Below are 17,597 nucleotides of genomic sequence, written 5' to 3'. Positions count from 1 at the left end.
AGGCCGCACCTAATCCTCTACCTTTGAAAGTAAACGAATGATGGGGGAGTCTGTACGGCCCACCTTGATGTATGTTTTGCATATCCACGTCATCCATCGTCTTTTATAGCTTATGTTAGGGCATGGTCCAAAAATGAAATTGATACAAGTTTCAAGTGGATCATGCCACAAGAAACAATGGTCATTGATCTCCTACCATTAAAAACTTCCTACGGTTCACTATAATGTTTATTGACCATCCAACCTATTGATAAGTTCATATAGACTTGGATGGATAGAAATAAATAAATAAATAAATAAATCAGCTTGATTCATAATGTTTGTGGCAGACAATTTTTATTGGTCAATAACCATATTTTGTGTCCAGTGGTACACTGTCTACCTAAATTTTTTATCTACTTTATTTTTATGACAATCCCTAAAATAATGTGGCAAAACAGATGGACGGCATGGATATACCATGCATACATCGAGGTGAGCCCTACTATCGGGGTTCCACTCACATGGTTCTCTGTCGCAGCTGGCCGTGAACTGGGTAGTATCCCTGTCAGGACCTAGCTAGAGACAGATTGTCTTGTCAGGAGCACTGTGTGGCCCACCGTGATGATGTGTTTCATCCACACCATCCATCCATTCTTTTTAGTTGATGAGCCCACAAATGAGGCGGATCAAATCCTCTAATGGACTACACCACAAGAAACAGCAGGGATTGAATGCCTACCGCTGAAAACCTCTTGGGGGCCACAAAAGTTTTGGATCAATATGATATTTATGTATTTATGTTTTCCCATTAAATGAAAACTTATTATGTAATGCAGTCTTTTTTGTAGTTTTTTATTCCTAAATATACAAATATATGTATTTAGGCATGTCCTGAAGTTTCACTGAGAAATTCCACTGTTTTCCCCATGTTTCTTCCATTTTCCACAAATTTCCGGTTATCAGCGATATTAACGACAATAACGATATTATATCTTTATCTCTGGCCAGCGAAACTTGTAGCGATACCGACAACTCGAACACTGCCGGTGTGTGATGCAAATAGTATCGATACTATCGATATTTAAGTCACTTTGAACCACTATAACATTATACTTATGAATGAATTCTTTTCCACGCGATTCAATTGGGATCAAAAGAGAAACAGACGTTATGATCATGTAACGACATGCTCAGCACATCACCGATCGGCTTACTAAAATTCAGATGATAAAACTCACAAACGATTCATTCTAATAATGCATGAAAGAGATAAGGGACTACCTCTCAGCAATAGCATTGACAAGGTCTGGCTTTAGTCAGCAATCAACAAATTCCAAGCTTCGTCACCTTCTCCCGAAGACTGTCCATATCAGCTGTTGAGAATAGAAGCCCTTAAGTAAAAATTTTGCTACAGTTACACATCCAAGAGGCAAAATAAAACTCCGAAATGATGTCAAATTCAAGATAGAAACAGCAATCCTCGTAATTCCTGTGAGCTGTGAAAATGGAAATCTCCAAAACCCCGATCTCTACTCAAAAAGGAAGAAGAATTTCCAGAACCTCACTTTCTACTCAAAACAGCTTCTTGCTCACTTGCATTTTCAAACTTAGAAAAGACGAAGAATGTGAAAAGAGAGTAATGCTACTGTGATTTGAGCAAATCACCACTTCTTACTTTCAATGCATGAAGGGATGCAGGCTATTCCATAGGTCATGCCTGGCCTGCCCTAGAACACATGCTGTTTGATTAGCATCAGGCTGTCTGATTAGGCAATGGGAAGCCCGGTCTATCAATGGCATATGCCCTTGTCACTGGTCTTTCTCATGCCTATAGCTCTGCTGCTCCTTTGTTTCTCTCTGCTCCAGTGGGTGCCTCTTCCCCCGCCCCTTCTGCTGCTGGTCGTCCCACTGCTACTGGATAAACCACTACTCAGCTAGAAATGGTTCTACACTGCTTATCATACAACTTTATTTCCCCACTAAAATGCAACTCGCATCAGAAATCCATACCATGAAAATTGTAGGCCCCACATGAATATCACTTTTCACCAAATAAGGCCGGTAGTTTCATCCAGTAGGCCACACATTTGGACAATGGAAAACTAACAGTCTGACTAAACTTATGTGTGGCCTATCTGGTAATCAGATCAGCCTCATTTTCAAGACAAGTTATCCTCATTGTGGTTCCTACTGTTTCCATGGTACGGATGCCTTAAGTGTTGTTTTAGCAAAAAATATTGTGGTTTATGAAGATTTGTGTACAGCCCCCGGTATGTAACCAATTATCCACTGAAAGAGATTTTGGTAGCTCGCGTGCATGTACAAGGGAGCCCATCTACATGTCGCCCCATGTGCTATCATGCTACATGTTTTAGATCCAATGCATTCATCATATGGGACCATCAGTATGGATGCACTGACCCAAAAAATTAGCTGGTCAACTTGTCAAATGTCAATTAAGAGCATTGGTCGAAACTTGTGGTTCGCCTAATGAAATTACCAGCCTGAGGAAATGACATTCTGTTTTCAGAGATATGTAAATACCAGTTACCCAAAGTAATGTAGTAAACACAATAAACACAGAATGTATAAACGCCCTGCATAAGGATGTGAACAGTGCAAATACCATGTAATTATCAAACACTAGGGAAGCATTTTATGTAACAAGGAAAAGAAGTAAACATTAGTACATAAAGCTACATAATCAGCGCAATAAAATCTTCGAATTTTAGAGTCGTTTAAAATGGCTTTTTTAAATCAGAAGAGTAAGTTTATCTAGAAAACCCACAAAAGGTAAAGAATACACCCAAGCAAAACACATACCCACTACTACATTACAGGTGGATAGTCCAACACACCCAAGCATAAGGATGTGAATAGTGCAAATACCGTGTAATTATCAAACACTAGGAAAGCATTTTATGTAACAAGGAAAAGAAGTAAACATTAGTACATAAAGCTACATAATCAGTGCAATTAAATCTTCGAATTTTAGAGTCGTTTAAAATTGCTTTTTTAAATCAGAAGAGTAATTTTATCTAGAAAACCCACAAAAGGTAAAGAATACACCCAAGCAAAACACATACCCACTACTACATTACAGGTGGATAGTCCAACACACTCCTTGACAGTATCACATCCCCTAAATTCTGGGGAAGAGAAGATTCAAGAGGCCTGTAACAATCAACATAAAGACAGATGAGCCAACTTGATATTTTGGCATTATCATCACAAAGAAGAGACTCCAGATTTTGGTTCCTTCGCTTCGTATCTTCAGGGACTGCACTTGCCCAAAAGGAAACTTCGCATCTTACATTTTCCACCACCCTGGATATTGAGTGCAAGTACAACCTACTTAAAAAAGTTCTATTGTTTCTTCTTTCCAAATGTGCCAGAGAACAACTAAGAAACAAAGATTCCAAAACCTCCCTCTTACCCTCTATGGGTACATATTTCCACACTTCTAGTAGAAGCTGAGAATTCAAAATGCAATGCCCAAGTGGATGAAACACCATTGCCACATAACGGTCACAAAAGAACAATGTATGATAATGATCCACCGATTAACTGTCCCTAAGGCACACATAGCACCCTAAAACTGTGATTTTTTCTGTTTCTCATGATGTTCGGTATCCTGTCTACCCACAGATGAAGAAAAAGCAACCAACCACTATGCAGTGCTTTTACTTCCCACAACCAAAGTAATGGAGCCCTTGTCCCCCCTCCCCTCTTCTTCCCTTGTATGATCATAGAAGGGTCTGACTGAAGGAATTTTTCTTCGGTGAGGGGCAGAGAATAAAAATAAGTTCCACCTAGTTAGTTGGAAGGAGGCATTTAAGCTGAAGGAGAATGCAGGGTTTAAGCATTGGAAGCCTAAGTATAGTAACTTGGCCCTCCTAGAAAACTGGTTGTGGAAATTTGGGAAGGAGTAAGACAGCTTATGAAAAACGTGATAGCATTTAAATATGGGGTGGAAGATGGTGAATGGTTTTCTCAACAGTCCCCTCAGTATAGGACCTCCATTCTTCACAAAGCTCATTCAAAGTTGGGTCCCTCTTTCGCAGGGAGGTTTCTATCCAGGAGATGGTACTCAAATCCAATTCTGGATCAACAAGTGGCGTGGGCACAGTGTTGCTTTCCCAAGCATTTTCAGACTTAGTCGCTCAGGAAGATGATTTGTCTCCCAACATGTCTCGAAGGGCTCATTTGGGAGCTTGTATTTGGAATGCATTGGATTCCAAATCACAAATCAAGGATTCCAAATCTTTAATTGTGTTTGGCAGCTTGTAATCGGAATGCACTGGAATCCAAAAGTAAGAATGCATTGAAATTTTGTAGTATATTTACATGAATTTGAATTTGATTGCTAAATCAACTTTAATATCCCAAATTAGTGTAGATAGTTGATATTTGACAGAATGATTGTGATAAACCCAATGAAATATATACTTTGCCCAAAAATGATGAAATTTCGAGCCTCGGGTGGGCCACAAGCATAGGATCACAAACAAGATACTCACCAACGTTTTTTTAACCATTGATTTATATGGCCAATGTTTGGGATGTTCGGATCATTCTATTAATGTATTTTTAGTGATGCAGCCAATAATTTGATTGTCTTGGAGTATCATCAATGTGCCACGTGTACACGTGAGACTCCTACCATTAAAAATGAGCCAAAAAAGGCATATCGCTCCAAATCATAGTAAAAGGGAGAGATTTCAAAACACAAAACTGTGTATTTCAAATACCTCCGGTACCAAATACTTACCGAATCCACACTGCCAAATGACTTTTGGATTCCGAATGCACACAAAACCATGCTGCCAAACGACCCTGAAGGTGGGAGACCATGGGGTTTGTGCGACTCACTTCCAAAGGAACATGAACTGATGAGGAGATTGTCAAACTTGTGGCTCTCATGCAGTGTTTATAGTATCAGTACGTTACATGTATCGATGATCAGCGATACGGAAATATGTATCGTTGTTGCCAATATCATCGTCAATACTCGGAAAAATATCACTGTATGAGGGAAACATCAGGGAAACATTGGGGAAAATGTGGATTTTTTCAATGAAAAAATTACTTGAGATGTTAAAAGACATGTTTATACATGTTAGAAACAAAATATTGCAAAAAACATCTATGCATAATAAGTTTCCATTTTAGAAGGGCAGGGCCTAACCATGTGTTGTTGAAAAAATCAGTATAAAATAAATATATAAAATTTGTAGCCAATCAATAGATTGGCCAACACTCATTGATATGTAAAATTTCCATATTAATTAATAGTGATTAGCGAAAAGCACATAATTTTTCAATATAAAAATAGAAACATTAGGATTTCACCAATTTTCCCCTTTTCACTTGAATGTTAATTTATTTGCCACAAATTCATGTCAATGCATGAGAGCTATGCTTAAACATGGATTTTCATTGCAATCCATGCTAACATTTTTTTTTTTGGGGGGGGGGGGGGGAAACTATGGATTTTCGTCAGAGTTATGGCCAATCTTCATTTCGAGTCAATATTTCTCCCCAAATCTGAACTTCAATTATGAATGTTTCCTTTGTATTGGGGATATCGTCAACTGTATCACAAATACCAAGGAACTTTTATAAGGAATTCTTCTCAAAATATTGTTGATATTGATAATATTGCTAAATATTGCAAATATTATCGAAAATATTGGCAATATTTAGAAAATTTTAAACTACCAATAGTTTTGGTATCACTGACCCGACAATACCAATAGTATCGGAGATCAAGGTATTAATAATAGTAATTGTGGTCGTTATGTCATTATTGTTATGATATGGGCCGTAACAGCCATTACGGCCATCGTAAGAGTCGTTGTAGCCCAAAAAAATTGCAACAAACCCCATAACGGACCATTATGGAGCTATAACAACCGTGACGGGGCCGTAAAGATGTTACGGGCCATTTTTATGTAACGAACATTACGGCCCTGTAACATGTAACGATACCCACTGTTACCGTTACATAATCACCATTACAACCATTTTTGGATGCCATGTTGATGATATTATCGATAATATCATCGATATTTGGAACACTGGTCTCATGGACATGTTGCATGCGGGATAGGTGGGAATGGAATGTTGACAACTTGGGACACATTCTATCAAATCGTTATGTTCAGCCATCTCCACCTCTCCATCTTTTTACCATAAACTTTATTAATGCAGGGGCATTTTCACACTGGGCATGAGTGGGGTGGCCTGTGGGATGCTAGGGCACACTCAGAGTGGGCGGCCTGCGAAACCCGTGGATTTGGGGCCCGTGTGAAGCGGGTGGCTCGTGTGAAGCAGAACCCATAGATTTGGGGCCCACGAGGAGGGTTCGGCCGAGGACTTAACCCATGGATTTAGGGCTCGAGCTATGAGATAAATGGATTAATTTGCCATGCTCTATCAATTCAAGCTTTTAGAGCAAGTAGTTAATTGTCTTACATCAAATTGGTATCAAAGTAGGAGGTCTCGTGTTTAAGACTCCTCACCGGGGTGATTAATGCAAGGGCATTTTCACACCGGGCTCGAGTGGGGTGGCCTATGGAATGCAGGGGCACACTCGGGGTGGGCGGCCCACAGAACCCATGGATTTGGGGCCCATGTAAGGCAAGTGGCTTGTATGAGGCAGAACCCATGAATTTGGGGCCCACGAAGAGGGTTCGGCTGAGGACCTAACCGATGGATTTGGGGCCTGGGTTATGAGATAAAGGGATTAATTCGTCATGCTCTATCAATCCGAGCTTTTAGAGCAAGTGGTTAATTGTCCTGCATCAAATTCGTATCAAAGCGGGAGGTCTCGTATTCGAGACTCCTCACCGGGGGTGATTAATGCGGGGGCATTTTCACATCGAGCTCAAGTGGGGTGGCCTGTGGGATGCAGGGGCACACTCGGGGTGGGTGGCCCGTGGAACCCATGGATTTGGGGCCCATGTGAGGCAAGTGGCTTGTGTGAGGCGAAACCCATGGATTTGGGGCCCACGATGAGGGTTCGGCCGAGGACCTTACCTATAGATTTGGGGCTTGGGCTATATGAGATAAAGGGATTAATTCACCGTGCTTTATCAGTTCGAGCTTTTAGAACAAGTGGTTAATTGTCCTGCATCATTTATCCATCAAATATGGAAGTATTTGGGGGCCACTTCATCTTTTGGCTTTGCATGGCTAGCTTTATTCTTAATGAATGCATTTGTTGGGGTCACTTCATCTCCTAGCTTTGCATGGCTAGAATTATTCTAAATGAATCAATTTGTCTCAAGGATGCAGAAAAGGTGGATTATGCCTTCACTAGTTAGATGTGAAAAATGCTCTTCACAGGGAACTTCTTGAAGAGGAATAAATGTCACCCATCAAGCATAGAAGGAAAATGTGCGTAAATTGACGAAAGTATTTTACGGTCTCAAACAAACACTAGAAGCGTGGTTTGAGAAATTCAGCATTGTCATTTCCCGTATTGGCTCTCTGCAAGGTTCCTCCAATCATTTGGCGTTTATAAAGGATAGTGGTGATTTTATGACTATTATGACCATCTACGTTGATAATATTGTTCCTATGGGCAACAATGATATGGAGATAGATGATGTAAAATCATTCTTTGGCTGGTGTGTTCAACATTAAGGATTCAGAGATATTTATGTGGGATAAAAGTTGCTGGATCCGCTAAAGACATTTTTTCCCAAAGAAAATAAGTTCTCAACCTGCTCAGAGATATTGGTTTGTTGGGTGCTTGGCCTGCTGATACACCCATCAAAATAAATCATCACCTTCATCATAAGGCATCTAAAACCCTTTTTGGATCCGGGCATGTATCAACATTTGGTGGGAAGCTCGGATGATAAAACCATCCGAACATTGTTTATGCTATCAGCTATGCATTCGTCATGTTCTGATCATCTTGATGTTGTTTACCAGATCCTATGCTAACTAAAGGCTACATCAGGAAAGGGCCTGCTCTGTTCCAATCGTTGACACTTAAAACTCAGTGGGTATTGTGATGCCAATTGAGCTACCTCCTATTAACAAGAAGTCAACAAGCGGAAACAATATGTTTGTTGGGTGCAGCTTGGTATCTTAAAAGTGTAAGAAGCAACATGTAGTAGCCCACTCCTCTACTAAGGCAAAGTATCACTTAATGGCTCATGTTGCATGTGAAATCATATGGCCCTATTCTCTCCCACAAGAAATGGACCTAGAGTTCCCACTCTCATCTGATTACATCATTATAACCAAGAAGCAATTACATAGTCTCTAATCCAGTGTTTCATGAAAGAACCAAGCATATGAAGGTTAACTACCACTTTCTTAGAGTGAAGATATCATCCAAGTTGCTCTATACATCATTTATCCAGTTGAATAGTCAGTTAGCAAAGTTTTAACAAAAGTTTTCCCAGTGCCTTCAAGAGATTGTGTGAAAGCTAGGCATGCGCAACATCTATGCATCAACTTGACTGAGTGGAAGACACTATGCATATGTGGTTTTTATGTATGCATTTGAATCGTAATAAGTGATCTTATGGAGTACTGTACCTTTTTTCCTTAGGTTTCACATTAATAAGAGTAATATGGTTGGACAGCAGTTTACTTCTGTCTACTCCCTTTTCCTTCTTCCTTTCTTTCCACCATGAGAATCTACAGAATTACAACAGTCTGTCACGAGTTATTAATTAAGGTACTTACAATGGAGCACGTAAGGAGCAGACACAAAGAGGGAGAGAGAGAGAGAGACAGAGACAGAGACAGACTGACGGAGACTGACAGATACGTGTAACAGTTTCTCATCACAAATTTGGTTGAAATTCTGGCTTCTTTAAGATTGCATGAGTGTTGCCTTGTTCTACTTCCTCTTTAGGCTATGACATGTAGGCTGCAAAGATCGTAACTCGTAAGAGGAAAATCCTGTGGAGGCTTGTTGGTCTTTGGTCAATTTATTTAGAATGAAATAACAAAACATCACAATGTCTTGTTCCCTAGTTGAGGTTCTCGAAAATACTAAATGTTAGATGGTTGATAGGGTTAACACTTTGTTTGTCCTTGCTAGCTTCCCTTTGATTTCTAGTAGAGTAGTTGGGAGGATTCTGCAAAGATTCCTTTTTGTATTGAACGGGTGATTTCTCATCATCAGATCCATAGCTTCCTTCCTAGTGTTTCTTTTTCCAGATTCAATAAAAAATTATATGGTTGTAAAAATAAAAAAATAAAAATAAATAAATAATCACTGCCTTCACATAATGGTCTCGATTCATCCCATGCATGTGGCTATTGAGAATTCATACCAGTCCCAACATCTTGAATAAAAATCAATTATTAGATACCTTCTCATTTGAGTAGATTCTCATTCAGGTGAGATAATGTAGGGGCATTTTCACACCGGGATCAAGTGGGGTGGCCTATGGGATGTAGGAGCACACTCAAGGTGGGTGGCCCGTGTGAGGGTGGGTGGCTCATTTAAGGCGGAACCCATGTGATTTGGGGCCTACGAGGGTTCGGCTGAGGACCTAACCTATGGATGTGGGGCCTGGGCTATGAGATAAAGAGATTAATTCGCCATGCTCTATCAGTTCGAGCTTTTAGAGCAAGTGGTTAATTGTCCTGCATCAAATTGATATCAGAGCGAGAGGTCTAGTGTTCGAGGATCCTCACCGAGGGTGATTAATGCAAGGGCGTTTTCACACCGAGCTCGAGTGGGATGGCCTGTGGGATGTGGGGGCACACTCGGGCTGGGCGGCCCATGTGAGGCAGGTGGCTCATGTGAGGCGAAACCCATGTGATTTGGGACCCATGAGGAGGCAGAACCCATGTGATTCGAGGCCCACGAGGAGGGTTCAGCCGAGGACCTAACCCATGGATGTGGAGCCTGGGATTTGAGATAAAGGGATTAATTCGTCATGCTCTATCAGTTCAAGCTTTTAGAGCAAGTGGTTAATTGTCCTACATCATTAGATCTTACAAATCTACATCTCTTCATCTTCCCTCTGTTGATGTCTGTCCTTGCTTTTTTGGCCAAGCTAACATTACTAAGACTATACTCATCTCCCAACTAAATGGCTCAAAAGGCTTTAAAATTGAGAATAGAGAATCAATATCTCATTCACTTACCTTCGAAACAATGTCGGAGTAGCTCTCAAACCAAAATTCTTTTTTCCTTATCAACCGCTTCTAAATAGGATGGCCACTTTAATATACATAATTCATGGAACAAGATTTAAATGAATTGAATTTTTCAGAATAAATTCAAGAGGTTGAAATTCTAGTTGCTTAGTCCCCAATAAATTTGAGAACATCTAGCTAGCTACCATATCCACTGCTTATCCCTGTTAGAGTATAGGATACCTATGTACAGCTTTACATGAATAATTGTACATACTATAGATAGATATAAGGGTGGATTCATCTATCTGTTAAGATCTCCCACCTTTTCTATATAGTCCTATCATTCTCAAAGAATTAAACACAATATGCAACTTCCATAGTGTAGTCTCTTGGGGAATGATATGGTATCAGAGCCATGATTTGGCCCTGATCTTCACCATCCATCTACTTTGATCCTCACCATTCACCAATCAGCACTGTTGTCATTGTTGGACGACCCTAGCCATTGCCAGATCTGGGCCATCTTCCGTGACCTATTACCCTAAGAAGCATCATTATCGGCTACCATCATCACCACTCCATCATCTTCCCCGTCACAGCCACAATATATGCAGCATCTTCATCATCTGATTATCAGCTTGAACTGACTATCCATCACAGAACAGGATTGATCCAGATTTGACGCTCAAAATCCAGCTTAGATCTAGTGCCCAGAAGCCATTACAACCGCCATCTCTGCCCTTGAACCACCTATTTGTGCTTGTGCTAGCACCCAAACCTAGCTCCATCCCCTCTAAACTCGACATCCAACTTCGTCGTCAATCTTTGTGTTTTCGATACAAACCAGCCCCCCTTTTCTCTATCGTGTTCTCTGGTTGAAAAAAAAAAAAAAAAAAAAGGAGCCTTTTTGTGTTAGTTTGCCACATGGTATTAGTGTGTTTTGGGTAAGTGTTTAACGGACATTTCTAGGTGGCATCACAAGTGTCTATATCTTTTAATCCAATCCATCTAGTTATTCTCAGTTGCTATCCTACAACTCGACCCATCTGGTCGAGATCCAGAGTCCTGACAACATCTTCTACATCAAATTTGGTGACCATGAACCCACCAAATCCAACACCAACCCACACTATCGAACGAGTCTAAGTCGTTCATCTTTTACGATCTGAATCGGTTACTCGACTCCATCAACAACCTCATGCCCAAACCTCTCACCTGCAAACGATCCACATGTTTTGGCATTGTCTGAAGTCATCTATTCCAACGAGATTCCTGTAGTCACCGAATACTTTGGCAACATCTTTCCCGACACCATCACCCCAAGCCACTTGAACCCATCTTCCTTAAGCAACACCATCTTTGCCGCCATCACCTTCATTTTACAGTGTTCTCGAAATAGCACTCAAGCTTTCCTCTTTCCATTAATCGTTTCATTATTTTTATCAGTTGTGAGTGTAGTTTACTCACATGTAGTGCAATGTTGCACATGTGCCTTCACATGCCATCATGGGTGGTCCCTCAACCGTTGTGGGTGTAGTTCACTCGCCTGTTGTGTAGTGTTACACGTGTATTTCGAAGGGTTTTGCTGCAAATAGTCATTTGGTGGCTCTAACAAGTTTGGATGGCCTACTATGTGAAGAGAAGATTCAAAAGACAAGCAGCACTTGAAGATCGTGTATCTAAACATGTTATGTGTGAGAATGGCAGTGGCACGTGTTAATCATCTTCGTCTATGTCCCAAGATGGGTATGATTGATATTCATGATCTAGCTATAAGTGGCACGTTAGAGTACAAAATACGTTAGGTACAGCTTTACATGTACGACTGTACATGCTATAGATGATGAGGACATCCGAGCCCATAGAGTATACCAGAGGAGGAAAGCCCCAGCCAAGGTATTCTGTATCGGTAACGGTGGTCGTAACGGTCATGGCCGTTACCAATACAGGTATCGGTCATAACGGCTTATATGGAGGCATAACGACCACTACGAGCCCCGTAACGGTTAAAAAAAATTGCCCGAAAAATTCTGAAATAATAGCTAGAAAATCTAGAATAATGTAAATATTTTAAATCTATATTCATTTTTTTTTAACATGTTTATAGCAACTTAACGATCAACTCTTTGGTGAAGAGTGTTGTATTAGGTTGTTTAGTGAATTTATGAACATGGTTATGTGTCTCTAATGTTTACACATCACAAGCAAGCATTAGAATTAAAAATCAGATAAAAATACATGTATACCACTTTTCTGATTTTTTTGAAAAAATGGCTCTGGGAGCTTCTTTTATTCGCCTAAATCGCTTCAATCTACTATTTTAATCATAAAGACTATAGTGAGAGTGTTTGAAATTTGTTGAAGAATGATGTAGGTAAGCTTTTAGAATGAGAAAAGTAGAAAAATTAGCAAAAAAATGGATTTACATAATTTTATTAAAAAAAAAAAAAATTGATTGTTTTTCAACCATTATAGGGGTAACGGTCGTTATGTCCCATTACAGCCGTTATGGCCCCTGTAACGGCTGATACGGTCCCAAAAAACAAATTGTCCATTTTCACCCCCATATCACATAACGATCACGGTCGTAACCTACACGTATCAGCCTTAACAGTCGTAACCTATATGTATCAGCCTTTACGGCCGTATCGTAACGGATACGGAATACCTTGGCCCCAGCGGCTTCGTCGTGGCTAGGTGATTTTCATGTGGGACCCACAAGCTGGCCCAAATTGAGTTTCTAGCCATCGTAGAAACCCTCACATGCATGTACGTGCATCTTCGAAAGCCCCACACTGTGAAGATGCATGTGGGTTGCTTAGTTGGGAGATTTGGACTATTGGATTGCAACGACACGATGATTGGACTGTTGGATCGCATGAACAGCTTGATCAAACTGTTAATCGTGGGCCATCGTTGTCATCGGACATCATCAGATATTTCATAGTTTAAAATTTCATTTTTCAACTTAGATTAGGCATTATTTCAGTTTATTTCATATTTGGTAAACTTATTTTATGTTTTGAGATATTTGGGACATGGAACAAAAAAAAAAAAAAAACTGGGAGGACAAAATTATAATTTAGCTGCACAAAAGCCTATTTAAGGCTTGGACTTCCAACCCTTAGTGTTTTTTTTATGATATACTTTGTGAAAAAAAAAAGAGTTCTCTCTTTCCCATGTGTGATTCATGAAAAATCTCTTGTGATTAGAGATCTCTTGGTATGATTCCAAGGTGATGTGAAGCCACAAACTATCCTTTTGTCTCTTTTTCTTGAACAACAAGGTATTTACCATGTTCTCTTTGCTTCTTCTTCTACTTCTTCTTATCCCATCCCATACCCAATCCATTAAGACCAACCCTAACCCATACCCAATCCATTAAGACCAACCCTAACCCATCTCAAAGCCCTAACTCTCTCCAACCCAAACCCACCTTAGGCTTGACTGTACAGTCAACCCATATCGTACAGACTGGTCCGTACATCCATCCTTGCTCTTCCCTTTTGTGATTCTTCATTCCCCTTCTCCCCTCATCTAACTTTCTTGTGGAAACCCAAATTCCCTAACTTAGAACCCTAATTCCAATTTTCCCCAAATTGAAAAAGCCTCAAGTTCCCCAATTGAGCCCTAAGTCCCAAATTGATCAAATCTACATTCAATTGGCACTAATACCCTATGTTAGATGGTAGTCCTAACTACCATAGGTCTTTGTTGAGCTTTATTTTATAGTTTCGAACTACGGGATTGTCCCCGAGCCCCGACTATAGGCATAGTTACTGTTTGGGATTACTTCGATTTGTGATTGCACTGCTTTCATTTTATACTTTAATTGTTTACATAATTAATTGGTTAAGTTCAGCAATTCATCATAGTAGATCTCGAGTCCTGCATCAATAGATAGATATATGGGTGGATTCATGTTATCTGTTAAGATCTCCTACAAATCTCCATAAATCTCCTACCTTTTCTATATATTCCTGTCATTCTCAATGAAATAAACACAACATGCAGTTTCCATAATGTAGTCTCTTGAAGAATAACGATCCCCGACAAGAAACATGTCCTACTTAAGAGCTAAGCCATCAAACACAATCACAGTATCCTACAATGAACCAACAGTTAGTCCAGAGAAACATCCATGTGGCCCCATGTGGCAATCTGGATCCCTATGCAATGGCTTCTCCCCTCCATCTATATTCCCAACCCTACCAGCCCCCCTTCCATCTCATCATCTTCTTCATAAGCATTGACCTCACGAAGGCTATGGAACTTAGTTCAAGAACCTCACCAATCTGTGTATCACCTTTGGCTGGGGCCAATCAGCACCAAATACTGCTTTTAGGTTGTGAATCCTTGACATAGAATGGAGAAGCTTGTCTTTCCATGACTATCTTCTTTTCGAATAGATACCTTGAAATCTTGTCGAGAACTTTTAGAGTCTTAATATAACATTTGGATCGTCAACAAAATAAATTCAGTTGGCAGTCCAAATCTCTGGACCCCTGATGGAATGGTGGCCAATCTCGAACACATGACCATAGCCAAACCCATCACCATAGTTGGTCAACCCCAAGCTTACGCTCCACCATTATCAAGGCATTTTGAAGGAAACCCTGGCCTGGCTAGACACATCCTATCGTTTCTCTTTTTCTTCCTTAAAAGACAGCCAAATTCGTTCCAAATCAGAGGGGAAGGGACTTCCTACTATAGAGAATGTGAAATCCCCGCAGCAGCAAGGTAAGCCAAAGGAATAAAAACCCTGGTTGAGAAGGCAAACGAAACTTTTAGCCCTCCAACCAGGGACCTAATCTCCTTAAAAAACCTAAAACACCAAGGGATGTCTCCTTCCCCTGTAGCCCAAGAAAATGCATCCCTGTGCTACATTTTGATCGGAATTGATTTGTTGCTAGAACTGATTATGAATGATGCAAATGCCTTCCCATCAATTTAGAGACCACAAGGGACCTATGGACTCCTGAAGGTTACAGGAATCCTATCTACATCCCTGCTGAAAGGACAGTTAAAAATCACACTATAGCTAGCTATGCTTTTAACTGAAGTCTTCTCATCAACACCACACAGGACATTGGCCCATCATTTTAGTTCACTGAGGCTGATTTTTCCAAATCAACACAATCCACAAATGCTCTTTAGAGCTCGTTAAGTTGAGAGAAGATGAAGCTATACTCCCCTGGAACCATTTGCTAATCTTTTTTACCACTCAAATAATTGATGGGGTGGTTTTCCATGGCTATTAGACCTATCAAACTAGGGACCTGCACTAGAGCATCTTCAGATGAAGTCTTTGTAGCCACTGAGGTTTGGATAAATACCCATTCTAGGAATCTCTAAGATATACAGGTTTCCACTTCCAATGTTAAGATGGGCTCAGACTTCAGAATCATTCATGGATATATGGGGAGTTTTGAGAATTTGTTTCTCAAAGGGAAAGGGTGTCACGAGCTGAAGTGTGCTAAGTGAACAGCCATCCTCTTCCCTCTCAGTCAGTTTCCACTATGATCCTTCTAATTTGGTGCTCCCGCTTTGAATTGCACTTCAAACTCTCGCTCCTCCTCCTGCTTCCTACCTGCTTATACCTGAAAATATTTTAAATAAACACTTCCCAGCTCCAGCACCCAAATCCATTGTCGCATCAATTCACACTGTGCAGTGCAACTGTACTTGAGATTGCAGCCTCTACTTCATCCTTTGAGTTATAGCAAACAAAAAAGCAAAGCCTTTGTTCTCCACCAACCGTCTACGACAAGGGATGACTGCCTCTATTACCTTGTCCATCCTCCCAAAGAACCAGAGAAACTCCACCATCTCAATTCTACTGGAAAATTGTTCAATGAAAAGAGAGAACCTCCCATAACAAACGAATTCCTCCCCATCATTGCCTTCAATCCAATTTTGAACACAGTGATCTGATCTCCCACTAGCAACTTTCAAACTCTTTGCTACTGATAAATGCCCGCATAGAAACTAGAGAAGAAGCTGGATAGCTGTTGGGGAAATGTTGGATAGCAACTAGAGAAAGCTAAATATCCTCCCAAGAAGTGGGAGACCTCAACCCAGCCTTCCAAATATTGGCAAATTAAAGATAATACTGTCCATATATTGGTATCACCTGGTCGGCAATACCAAAACTGTTTGTATTTTAAAATTTTCCAAATATCACTAATATTTTCGATAATATAGGCAATATTTTGAAAAGAAGCCCTTATAGTTTATTGGCATTGGAGATACCAGCACTAATAATATCCCCAATACAAGGGAAACATTCATCAATAGGCAAAAATCAATGGAAATTTAGGAAAAATCCAAAAAAAAAAAAAAACCTTCTTTTTTTGTGGTATTTTTTGGGGTATTTTGTTCCTTAGGGTGATTTTCATCACTCCTATTGGTTCCTTTTGAATCAAATCTTCAATTTGGGAGAGAAATCCAACTCAAAGCAACAAAAAATCCATAAAATTTTCATTTTTTTTCAAATGTTATGCATGGATTGCAATGAAAATCCATGTCTCTGCATGATTCCCGTGCATTAACATGGATTTGTGGAGAAAAATGTCATTGATTAGAAAATGCAGGAAATTTTCCTCCATTTTTGACCCATAAACTGAGAACAAATGTGTCCAAATTCAATATGGTCATTGGTGAGGGGCAACCTATAGATTAGCCATAATCTTTCCTTCTTTCAAAATTATTTTTTCCTGAAGATTGATAACTTTACTAAAGAAAGAGAGCTTAAGACACAAAATAGAAATATACATACAGGAAAAATGCCAAAGGAGAAAAAACCAAAAATACATCAAGAAGAGAAAAAACTAAAAAAAACAAGACAGCAAACACAACTCCAAAGCCCAGGCCCGAACAAGCCTTGAAGATTACAACCCAAAGGTAGAAGAGAGGATGCTACGATCTGCCACAAAAAGGCAAAACGACTACTTTGTAACGTCCCAAGAGATCGAGGCCACCACCCTAAGAACGGTTGGGGAAGAATTGTGGAAATAGTGACCATTCCTCTCTCTCTAGAAGCCCTGGAGAACCGCCATTATCATCAAGTGCCAAATCGCTTGGTCCTTCTTGACACCTCCACCATGCTAAGAAAAGAGCGGACCTAACTTTTAGAGAGATTATTTTTAAGGCCAGAGACAACCTCAAAGCAGCGGATAATTTTCCGAAAGTTATCAACTAACTCCTCAATCTCGCAAAAGAAGAGTATCATCCGCAAATTGAATGTGGGAAACAGAAGGGCCGAAATTCACCGCCTTAAACCCACTAAAGAGGCGAGTCGACTCTTGTTTTCTTAGCATCCTACTAAGACCTTCAGCAACAATGATGAAAAGAAAGGGGCAGTGGATCACCCTGCCTCAAACCTTTGGAGTGAAGGAAAAATAGAGAACTTAAAAGAGGAGATGTGAATGTTAATCCAACTGCGCCATCTAGACCTAAAGCCAAGGCCCAGCATGTAATCCAAATAGGTCCAG

The 17,597-nt window shown here is 40.1% G+C and overlaps 1 long non-coding RNA gene across 1 annotated transcript in view; it reads right to left on the bottom strand.

Moving 5' to 3' along the window:
• Nucleotides 1-17,597, bottom strand: part of LOC131221171 (uncharacterized) — a 64,042-nt gene that overhangs the window by 33,402 nt on the left and 13,043 nt on the right. Inside the window, exon 2 of the long non-coding RNA XR_009159044.1 lies at nt 1,264-1,355. This is a non-coding gene — a long non-coding RNA (uncharacterized LOC131221171). The remainder of the gene's footprint in view (nt 1-1,263; nt 1,356-17,597) is intronic.

This window comes from Magnolia sinica, chromosome 12 (genome assembly GCF_029962835.1).
Source record: "Magnolia sinica isolate HGM2019 chromosome 12, MsV1, whole genome shotgun sequence".
Lineage (NCBI taxonomy): Eukaryota > Viridiplantae > Streptophyta > Magnoliopsida > Magnoliales > Magnoliaceae > Magnolia > Magnolia sinica.
Note: the sequence above shows the minus strand (reverse complement) of the source record. Positions and strands in the feature narration are given on the sequence as shown.